Source organism: Mustela nivalis (genome assembly GCF_964662115.1).
Source record: "Mustela nivalis genome assembly, chromosome: 17".
Lineage (NCBI taxonomy): Eukaryota > Metazoa > Chordata > Mammalia > Carnivora > Mustelidae > Mustela > Mustela nivalis.
Window position 1 is genome coordinate 21,065,016 of NC_139036.1, and position 12,305 is coordinate 21,077,320.

The window sequence follows — 12,305 nt, forward strand, 5'->3', positions numbered from 1 at the left end:
AGAAGGGAGCCTGCTTCCTCCTCTCTCTCTCTGCCTGCCTCTCTGCCTACTTGTAATCTCTCTCTGTCAAATAAATAAATAAAATCTTTAAAAAAAAAAAAAAAAAGAAGGTCTGATATCATGTGCTTTGATTTTGGGAAGCTCCTTTTTCTCTCTTTGATGACACACAAGCCTGTGTTTATACCTGTCCATTTGTTAGGCTCTAAAGATACAGAGAGACCTGCGAGGGAGGGAACAAGGTGAGATGTATGGAAAGCCACTGCTTCTGGCAGTGGCGAACTGCAGATGCAAATGCGGTCAAGAGTTAGAAATTCTGGGATGCCTGGGTGGCTCAGTCGCTAAGCGTCTGACTTTGGCTTAGGTCATGATCCCAGGGTCCTGGGATCGATCCCCACATGGGACTCCCTGCTCTGCAGGAAGCCTGCTTCTCCCTCTCCCACTCCCCCTGCTGTGTTTCTTCTCTCGCTGTGTCTCTCTCTGTCAAATAAATAAATAAAATCTTAAAAAAAAAAAAAAAAGAACTCGGAATCCTGCCAGAAATTCCATTTGTGGGTATGTATGGGAAGAAATGAACCACCATCTCAGAGAGCTTGTTGAAACCCCACGTTCGGTGCAGTATTATTATTATTATTTTTTAAAGATTTTATTTATTTATTTGACACAGAAAGAGAGATCACAAGTAGGCAGAGAGGCAGGCAGAGAGAGAGGGAAAAGCAGGCTCCCTGCTGAACAGAGAGCCCGACGCGGGGCTTGATCCCAGGACCCTGAGATCATGACCTGAGACGAAGGCAAAGGCTTAACCCACTGAACCACCCAGACACCCTCAGTGCAGTATTATCGACAGTAGTCAAGATATGGAAGCAAGCTAAATGTCCATCAATGAATGAATGAATGAATGAAGACGAGGTGGTATGCAGAGGCAATAGAATAGGACTCATCCATAAAGAGGAAGGAAACCCTGCTGTTTGGAATCCCGTGGATGGACCTTGAGGACATGATGCTAAGTGAGATAAGTCAAACAGAGAAAGACAAATACTGCGTGATCTCACTTCTATGGATCTGAAAAAAACAAAACTCCCAGAAATAGAAAGTAGTTGGGTGGGTGGTAGGAAAAATGGGTGCTTAAGGGGTACAAACGTCCCCATGAATAGGTATTTTTAAGATGAATAAGTTCTGGGGCACGTGGCTGGCTCAATAGGTGGCACATACTACTCTTGGTCTCCGGATTTTGAGTTTGAGCCCCACGTTGGGTGGAGAGATTCCTTAAAAATAAAATCTTTAAAAAAAAGAAAAAGAAAAAAAGATGAGAAGCTCCCGGGTGACTCAGTCAGTTGAGCTCTGACTCTTTTTCTTTTTTTTTTTTTTTTAAGATTTTATTTATTTACTTGACAGAGACAGACACAGCAAGAGAGGGAATACAGCAGGGGGAGTGGGAGAGGGAGAAGTAGGCTTCCTGCAGAGCAGAGAGCCTGATGCAGGGCTCTATCCCAGGACCCTGGGACCATGATCGGAGCTGAAGGCAGACGCTTAACGACGAGCCACCCAGGCACCCCAAGATCTGACTCTTGATTTTGGCCCAGGTCATGATCTCAGGGTCCTGGGGTCGATCCCTGTGTCAGGCTCCTCACTCGGTGGGGAGTGTGCTTGGGATTCTCTCTCTCCCTCTCCCTCTGGCCTCCCCACTCTCTCTCTTGCTGTCTCTCTCTCTAAAATGGATAAATAAATCTTAAAAAAAAAAAAAGAATGACTAAATTCACGGATGTAATATATAGCATGGTGACTAGTTAAAAATATTCTATTATATACTTGAAAGTTGTTAAGAAAGTAGGTCTGGGGGCACTTGGGTGGCTCAGTGGGTTAAAGCCTCTGCTTTTGGCTCGGGTCATGATCTGAGGGTCCTGGGATCGAGCCCCGCGTCGGGCTCTCTGCTCAGTGGGGAACCTGCTTCTCTTCCTCTCTCTCTGCCTGCCTCTCTGCCTACTTGTGATCTCTGTCTGTCAAATAAATAAATAAAATCTTTAAAAAAAAAAAAAAAAGAAAGTAGGTCTGAAAAGTTTTCAACAGATAAACACACAAAAGGTGAGGGGATTAACGTGTTACCTAACCTCATTGTGGTAGTCATTCTGCAATATATCCACGTATGACACCTTCAGTCTACACAATGTTATAGGTCAATGATATCTCAAAGCTGGGGGGAAAAATTAGGAATCCTGCCAGAACCCTAGATCGGTGTTCATCACCAGTCATACCAGGGGTCCTAAGGTGGTTTATCGCGGTAGGTGTTTTGATCCTCAATCGTCCTCTTAGAGACATCCCATCTCTTCAAGTATTAGACACACCTTGGAAACCCAGGCCCATCATGTCACACGTGGTCCTTAAATTTGCCTTTTCCCTTCACCACTGAACATCTGTCACTCACCCTCGGCCCCAAGTGCCTTTCCAGCGGCTGCTGATGTTTCTTCTTTATCTGAAGTACACAGCATTGGAGTCAGCCCTGTGTTTTCCCTTTTTCGTGTCTTCCCTTTCCCCCAGCAGTATAGAGTAAGAGGGAACGTCAAGATAAGTGCCTAGAAAAGCTACAGGGGAAGGCACTGTGGAACAGCCTGAAGTATTGGTTTGGCAGGGCTGTGACGATGTCCCAGCTTAGCCTCTGACAGGTGACCCAGGAGTGTTGGAACAGAAGTATGAAAGGGTCAGCTTGTGGGCCCTCGAGGGCAGCTAGCTGCCTTGGCCAGTGAATGCCGTGGAACATTCGAGAACGCGTCTCCTGCTGTCGTCCTTGTAGCCAGCTAGGGTTGGCTGGGGTTGCAGCACCTTTCGCTTTCCTACTCCCCGTGACTAGGTTTCCACCTCAGATATGCTTCTTTGAGATTGCACTGGTCACCGAGATTAAGCCTACCTGTCCCTTAGGCTCCTCAGTTCCACCTCTGAGAGAGGAGCTCACCTCACACATGTGTGCTGTATCCTGCTTGTTACATTCTCCAAGGGAGAGCCTATCAAGGGATACCTCCGATTCTTTCCTCTGTGCTAAATGTCCAGCTGATACTGAACCCATTGTGATCTGCTTTCTATCCTTCCCTTCCCTTACCTCAGCTTCTGGAACTTCGAGGGTGTCCAGCACAGACCCCTGATTACCAAGATGTCTCTTTAGTGACCAGCACATCCCCACTCATATCTACAAATTCTCTTCTCTTGGCTTCCTCAACCCTCTCTTCTGCTTCTCCTCCTCCCTCTCTGCCTGCTCCCTCTTTGTCCGTTCATCTGAAGTGGCCGGCTCCCCAGCAACCCGGGCTCTTTGTCGCTTCTGTCCTCTCAGGATGGGCTGTTCACTCCCAGGACTCCGTCAGACAACAGCAGATGGCTCCCAGCCCGGCCCTTCTTTGTGAATCTGGGGACAGCTGGCCCTGGGAGCCCTCCTCCACCAGGATGTCCCACAGGCACTGCAAACTCAGGCAGATCCAAACGGAACTCCTTAGAGGCATCATCTGATCCCCACAGATGTCTCTGGCCTCACGATCTCCCACATTGTGGTGGGCTCAGCACGAACGTGGCCTTAGAGCTAATTAAATCAAACGAATATGGAAGGCAACAGAATGTTTTCAGACCCTTAGAATAGCAGCTTGGCATAATGTCACAGTGATCCCATCTGCTTTATGTTCAGAAAGTCTCAGTATAGATCCTATAGAAACTTTGGGATCTCATTCTCGGACAACAGCAGGGCGCCTCAAGGGGCCAGGCATCCTTCCCCTCAGTGAAGGTGAGTGGCGGGGCGGTGGTGAGCTGGAGGACACAGGCTCCACCTCAAAGGAGGGGACAATTCCTTCAGCGGGAGTAGGCTTGTGTGCACGTAGCCACGACCCCGAGTTTTCAAGAGAATCCAGAAATCTAGACTTTCATGTGAATCTTCCAACTCTTAAATGGTGGCAACTAATTCAGAATTAAAAATATACTATGTGAGCCACATAATTTTTTAAGAACACCGTGCTATCCCTGTCTTGGGTGCAGGCTCTGTGTCTGTGAATAGAAGATGTGGGTGTGGGGCTTGGGGGTCAGACAGACACCAGCTCAAATATTTCCCTGCGTGGTAATGAGGATAAGAGATTGTATTTATGAAACGACGGGTCCAGAGCAGTGCCCTAAATGGAAGTCAATTTTTTTAAAGATTTTATTTCTTTATCTGAGAGAGAGAGAGGGAGAGAGAAATCAGGATTAGGAGAGAAGGGGGAAAGGGAGAAGCAGACTCCCCAGTGAGCAGGGAGCCCGATGCAGAGCTCGATCCCAGGACCCATGAGCTGAATGAAGGCAGATGCTTAACCCACTGAGCCACCCAGGCGCCCAGAAGTCTGTTTTCACTTCATCAGCACGACTGACATGTATTTATCAAAAGAATGTGTTTACACGGTCAGCATAGGACAACTGGGTATATGAACACACCAAGGAAGGGGAGGGCCAGCCGCAAGCACTCGCTGCTCAGTAATTCTGTTGCCCATTTCCCCTGGACTGGGAATGAGCATCTCTGGATAAGCCACGTGGCTGCACAGCGTAGGCACAGCCTTCTGATTTGTCCCCCAGCCTTGTCTATGTTTCATTCTCCGACGCGCTTCAAAAAGCCAGATGCTCCAGGCCATCAGTGCCGGGGTTCTGAGCCTGGAACTGGAGGGAGGGCCTGGCCAAAAGATGTCCTTCCCAAGAACCCCTAGACATGACCTTCACTGTCAGCCCCAAACTATGTTGGCCATGAGGAGCCCCTGCACGGTCTCCCAGAGGTCAAGAGGCCTGGGACCATTTCCCTCACTTGAGGATTCAGGCAAATTAAAAATGAACACTTGCCGGGCACCTGGTGGCTCAGTCAGTTAAGCATCTGCCGTTGGCTCTGGTCAGGATCCCAGGGTCCTGGGATTGAGTCCCGTATCGGGCTCCCTGCTCACTGGGGAGCCTGCTTCTCCCTCTCCCTCTGCTGTTCCCCCTGCTCATATTCCCTCTCTGTCAAATAAATAAAATCTTTTAAAAAAATGAACACTTTCCGAGATAAGCTTTTGCAGTATAAATATTTACATTGAACAAATTAGCTTAACACACACACAATAATTCTATTTAACTGTGGTATTCATGGATAATTAGATGGAACTGCCTTCTCTACAGCACAGAAAGCCCTTCTTCATTTCCTTTCCCTGTTCCTCTAGCAACTTCTCTTCATTTCCTGCTTCAAAATTCAGCTCCTTTGCTGTGACTCCTTCTTTGACTTCCTCTTGAGGAAGTTCTGAACTAATTTGCATTGCTGCACACGTTTACTACTGCGATTTGGGATTGGCAGTGCACCTTCTGCTGGCCTGGGGACGCCTCCAGGGAAGAGACTGGGGAAACCCTTGTCTGTAACCCCAGCACCCAGCCTGGTCCTGGCAGACTGTTGATGGGAAATGAATGGAGGGAGGGAAGGAGAGATGAGAAGGCTCTAGCAAGAACAAAGTGTTGGGGAGCCTGGCTGGCTCAGTCCAGTAGAGCGGCCTGCTCTGGATTTCGGCTCGGGTCATGATCTCAGGGTCCTGGCATCAAGCCCCGGCATCAGGCTCCATGCTCAGTGGGGAGTCTGCTTCAGATTCTCTCTTCCTCTCCCTCTGCTCCTCCCCCCTTGTATGTGTGTATGCACGCACTCTCTCACTTGCTAAAATAAATAAATAAATAAACAAATAAATAAATAAATAAATATATTTTTTTAAACTTAGAAAAAGAAAATGAGATCAAAAGCAGAAGCCCCAGGGCACCTGGGTGGATCAGGGGGTTAAGCCTCTGCTTTCGGCACGGACCATGATCCCAGGGTCCTGGGATCGAGCCCCACATCGGGCTCTCTGCTCAGCGGGGAGCCTGCTTCCTCCTCTCTCTCTCTGCCTGCTTGTGATCTCTTGCTCTCTCTCTCTCTCTGTCAAATAAATAAATAAATAAATAATCTTTTTTAAAAAGGTAGGAGCCCCAAGACAAGAAGTGGTTTGGGGAATCGCTCCTGTGGGGTAAGTGGTTGGGGAGCTCCCCCTCCAGCCCCTCACTTCTGTGGCCTCTAGCCAACACTCCTGTCTGCAGTTCAGCTAGCCCCCTGGTTTGTAACAGCCTCACTTCTTTCTGGTGAAATCCCTCCCCACCTTCAAGATCAGATCAACAGAAACCACCGTCCCTGGCAGCTGGACACAGCCACACACGTCTTCTCATTTGATCCTAACAACCATGCCCCTAGACGGATGTTATGACTTCATTTTTCACAGGCAAGGAAACGGAGGCCAGACGTAACTTACTAGGTGAAAAAACAGTAGTCAGAAAGGCACTCGGCCGAAGTCTCATCAGGAGACAGATGTACTTGCCACTTCCATATTAGTGCTAGGGACACCCGTGGTCATGATATGGATGCTGCTTTGACCTTTAGAATTGGCATGTGAGAAATACAACTCAAAATGGGAATAGGCTTTCCCCTCATGCTCTCTCTGCATTCCCTGTTAAGATCCGAAAACATAAATAGCTCTTCAGAAGCTGTGGTTGATGACCTGTGGAAAGGAAGTACGAGCTTTGGGTGGAAGCTGGGACAGACTGCCGTTTAGTTTTTGTTTTGTTTTGTTTTGTTTTAAGCAGACTCCACACCAACGTGGAGCCCAACGAGGAGCTGGAACTCATGACCTTGAGAACAAGACCTGAGCTGAGATCAAGAGTTAGAAGCTCAACTGACTGAGTCCCCCAAGCATCCCCCAGACTGCCATTTAAATGAGGAATCCCTGTTGCGACCACCTCTCACAGTGACTGTAACACAGTCTTCTACAGGCATTACCCAGATGGGTGTGAAGAAGCCAGGATAGCTTCCAAAAACTTCTCTAAAGCTTTTCAACAAAAAGTACCGAGTACACACCCAGGGTTGGACAACACTGTCATTAGCGCCAAGACTTTTCATTCCTAAGCCTATGGCAGACATCACTTATGGATCACAGGACTCCCTCCCACCAAGCCAGAGAAATAGCCCATCAATGCAGCAATTCAAGTAGCCGCAACTAATTGACTGGAGTGGGTGCATGCCAACAAACCTAGTCAACATTTTACCTTATTGCATGCCAGGCCCCTTGCTAGGAGATGCAAGGATGAATAACACACTGTCTCTGCCCTCAAGTCAAATATGGGTAGGGGCAGGGAGTAGGCAAAACTACTATGAAATATGAACCCATATTTACAGCCAGGTTATGTATAAAACCAGGGCTAAATTATGAACATGGTATTGTGGAAGTTCATATGAGGCAATGACCAATTCTTCATAGCAGTGTGACACAGAAGCGGGTTTTGAAGGATGAATAGGAGTTGAATAGGCCAAGTGATGTGGAAAAGGCATTCCTGGCAAAGGAACTAACACATACTAAGGCTTGGGATTCAGAAAGCCCTGGAATGGGTGTCAGGAGAAGAAAATCGACTCTCAAAGTGGGAAGAACCTCTTTCCTACATTTCTCTAATACAGATATGTCATCTGTAAAAACGATAATAGTGCCTATCTCTTAAGTGCTGAGGACTGAATAAGATAATATATGTAATGACCTCACACAGTTCCTAGTTCAGTGAAAGGCAGCTTCTACAAACGGTTCCAGAATGCCAATGGGCATGAAATTGATCTATGGCAACTGAGCTAGAATGGGTTTAAAGTAGAGGAACGTCATCAGATATTTAAAAATGTGATATTTTCCATGATTAAAATACATGCCTATTTTAGGGAAATTGACAATATTTTAAAAGGAGAAAGAAGAGAAGAAAACATGACCTCACTGCCTCTCTACCCAGAGAGATCTCTGTGAATATTTTTGGTGTGGTATCTTCTCGTCTTTACTCAGCAGATTTTTCTATACCCATGACCGTACCATATGGACAAAAACTTCTCTAGTTTTTCCACTGACATAAGCAGTTTCTATATTACGACAATCTCTTTGAATATAGCATCTTAACGGTGAATAGCCATTTGAATGGATCTATTATAATTTACTCCACGAATTTCCTGCTTGTTGGACAAATATGTTGTTCTCAATCAATAATATGATAGAGAATGTCTTGACTCATAAGGCTTTTTTTTGGTGGGGAGTACTTCATATTATTTCCTTAAGCTAGAGCCTCAAAGTAACTCGAGAATTTAAGAATCTTGATGCAACATTAGCCACCTGTCTCTTGAAAGGGTGCATTCAAACTCCCTCAGCTGTGTTTGGTTCACACCAGCTTTACCAGCTTTGGGCATTCTCCCTTAAAACAAAATCTCTGTTAATGTGTTGGCCACAAAAAACAAAAGCAAAGGCACAGCTTTCCCTTCATTATCCAAAAGCCGGAGAAAAGCACACATGTGTGTTTCACACACAGTTCCGCGTTCCAACTTCTCAGGGCTTAGTTTTTATCTAGCCACTTGATGGATGAGGGAGAGATCTTAAGTTGTTATCAAATACACTTAAAAAAGAGCTAAAAGGAATATTTTGTTTTCTGTTTGCCGTTTAACCGACTGAGCCACCCAGGTACCCCCTCTGTTTGCCTGTTAATCTAGGGGTTTAATTCTGATGGAATTAAGTCCTACCTCTTTCTTTCTTTCGTTTTTAAAGATTTTTATTTATTTATTCGAACGACTGAGATCACAAGTAGGCAGAGAGACAGGCAGGAGTGGGGGTGGGGGGAAGCAGGATCCCCGCTCAGCAGAGAGCCTGATGCAGGGCTGGATGCCAGGACTCTGGGATCATTACCCAAGCCAAAGGCAGAGGCTTTTACCCACTGAGCCACCCAGACACCCCTACCTAGCTCTTTCTTGACAATCACTTCTTTCCTTTAAAGGTTTGAAAGGGCAGGAATTTTTCACTCCCTCTAGTAAGACCTCAATTTCTTTTACTTATCTTTAATTTATTTATTCACTTTTAAAGATTTATTTATTTGGGGTGGGGGAGGAGCAGAGGGAGAGGGAGAGACTGTCTTGAGCAGGTTCCGCGCTGAACATGGAGATCGCCACAGGGCTTGATCTCACAACCCTGAGATCACAACTTGAGCTGAAACCAAGTGCACCACCCAGGCACCCCTCCTCACCTTTTAAAAGGGTGGGTAGGCAAAGCTATGATCTCTAGGCTTCCTTCTGGGTGAGGGTTCCTGGACTCTGGACTCTACAGTGCAGCCTGACACTGGCAACCCTCTCCATGGGGACTGGGGCTCCTTTCTCCTCGAGGAACTAATTTATTCATTCAACTAACACCTTCTGAGCATCTGCCCTGTGCTGAACATTATTCTAGGTGCTGAGGATACAGTAGCAAAGTAAATAAAGCCCCTGCCATCCCTTCTAGTAAGGAGAGATGGAAAACAGAGAAACCAGAGAGTTATAATAATTCAGATAGTGCAAATACTATGGAGAGAATAAAGGAGTTAAGGGGTTAGGGAGTGCCAGGAGATGGGGGAGGGAAGTTGCCACTATATCTAGAAGGCTCAGGTGACATTTCAGCAGAGGTGTGAATGAAGCCAGGAAGCTTCATTCACACCTTCTTCTGGTAGAAGAGCACTGCAGGTAGAGCAAAGAGTAAATGCAAAGACCCTGGGGGCAGGAACCTGCGGGGCTGATTAAAGGAACAAAGAGGCCAGGTTGGCTAAAGCCAAGGAGCACAAGGGATGGTGTGTAGGGAAAGGGTCCGAGAGGGCAAATCGTCTTAGGGCACTCTTAATGGTTTGGCTTTCACTGAATGATATGGAAACCACTGGATGGTTTTGTGCAGAGCAATGACCTGATTGCAGCTAGGTTTTAAAGGGGTTAGAAGAGGCCTCTGGTCTAGGGGTGCCTGGCTCAAAGGTTAAGCATTGGACTCTGGATTTCAGCTCATGATCTCAGCAGAGAGTCTGCTTGGGATTCTCTCTGTCCCTCTCCCTGCTTGTTGCTGTCTCCCTCTCTCAAATAAATAAATTTTATTTTATTATTACTATTTTTTAGCTGTTTTATTTTGTGAATTTATTGAACATTTAATTACCAAACAAAACACATGGACCCCAAGTGCCCAAGGGCCAATACAGGCAAAAGATTAGGCCCCAATAATAAAGTAGCAACTACTGCAGAAATCAGTGCCCTAGTGAGGGGTGCCTCGGATGGGACATATAGTTGGGTTTAGGCCCCTTTATCCTGCTGTGGCTTAGCACAAAAGGGAGGCACAATGTGTTGCATAGTTCAAATAAATTAATTTTAAAAGAAGGAGGGGGGGAACACGGAGGAGGAGGAGGAGAAGGAGGAGAAGGAAAAGGGGAGGTGGTGGCCTCTGGTTTAGTGACCACCATAGGCTCCAGCTCCGGAGTGGTCTAAACCCTGTCCCATTCCCAGCTGAGGGAACTTGGCCTTAGTTCTCCAGGAAAGAACAATCCAATTTCAGCTAGGAATTCTTCCCTTCCTGCAGCTGACATAACTGGGCCAAGCTTTTCTGTAGGTAGTGGGGAGGGGCCGGAGACAACAATGGGGCTTGTATGTTAAATGTGGAATTTACTACCTCTGGGATGACCACAGGGTGCTAATGGTTCTGGGGGTGGGCGGTGCAGGCCTCATTCAGTCCACCAGTATCTAGCCAGCATCTACCAGTTGTGAGCCTAGGACACCTTCTGGCTGGGGGTGGGGGTGGAGGTGGGGGTGGGGTGGGGGCGGGGAGGTGGGGGATGGTCAATAAGCCAGCAGCAAGCACCAAACACAGTCATGGTATCCGGAAAGGGAACTTCACCATACCCAAAATTCAGGCCTGTGGGTCACTGCCCAAAGCTTGCCTCCAGAAATACATTCAGCTGCGCTACTGTCAGGGCAGGAGGCCTTTTTTTGGTCCTGTCCCTCCTAGACCTGGTCAGGCCCTCAAATGAGCAGCCTTGGAGTCTCACAGCTCCTCCCCTTTAAAGCTCTTTCCACAGTGGAACTCTTGTGGAGATTAGTAGGATTCTTTGATGCTTCTCCCCCACCATTCTAAAAACTACAGGGCCGGGACGCCTGGGTGGCTCAGTTGGTTAAGCAGCTGCCTTCAGCTCAGGTCATGATCCCAGTGTCCTGGGATCGAGTCCCACATCGGGCCCCTTGCTCCACAGGGAGCCTGCTTCTCCCTCTGACTCTGCCTGCCACTCTGCCTGTGCTTGCTCTTGCTCTCTCTCTCTCTCTGACAAATAAATAAAATCTTTAAAAAAAAAAATAAAAATAAAAAATAAAAACTACAGGGCCTGGTAAAGGCGTTCTTGGAGCATGTGGGGCATGGTCCCTGACATATAAGGGGTGCTCAAGAAATGGGCTAAGTGAGTCAATGATAAAGGAGAAAGGTAGGTAATGTTTCCCCCTTTTTTTTTTTTATTTTATTTTTTTTTAAAGATTTTATTTATTTATTTGACAGACAGAGATCACAAGTAGGTAGAGAGGCAGGCAGAGAGAGAGAGAGAGGAGGAAGCAGGCTTTCTGTGGAGCAGACAGCCCGATGTGGGGCTCGATCCCAGGACACTGGGATTCTGACCTGAGCCGAAGGCAGAGGCTTTAACCCACTGAGCCACACAGGTGCCCCAATGTTTTCCCCTTTTATAGGCAATAAAACATGCCCAGACAGGTGTGACTGCCTTCTGGCCCAGTTCCTACAGTAGGAGGAGCATAGGGCCACACCTTATGGCCTCCCAGGTCCTCCTCCAGCTTCTCCTCAGCTCCTCGGAGGGCAGAGCCAGTCCTGAGCCTCCGAAACAAGACTGGCTTCCCAGGAAAAGATCCTATGGCAGATGTGGAGCAAGTGACAGCCCATTGATAACAATAATAGCATTTAGAATGTACCAAACTATTTCCACAGCAGCTTTTTGAGGCAGCTTCTGTTAGCATCCTCTCTTTAAAGATGAAGAAATGGAGCACAGTGGTTAAGTGCCATGGCCATGGTGGTAGCAGAGCCAAAGTCACAGAACTAAGCTGCCTCTGCTGCTGCGCAGAACATCAGCATGGGCATCAGAGGTTAGGTGCTCCCCGGGCTCTGCTTGCAGTGTCCAATGTCCCGACTTCCTCATCTGTAGACGGTGACCATTAATATTGGCTAGCCATAGGGTTGTTGGAAGGATAATGCATGCGGAGTTTAGTACAGTGCCCAGCAGATGATCAATAAATGTTAATTATTGATATTTTTGTTATCATTTGGAGAGTTTCTGGGCCTGGAAAGGAGGGCTGCAGGGCGGTATCGTCGCACAGACTGCAGATGAGGTCACTCTGGGGCAGGGGTGTGGGGCCCCTCTCCCGCCCTCACCGGCCCACAGCGGGCGGGGCGAGAGTGAGGGGGACAACGGCCCCGCCCCGTCAGACT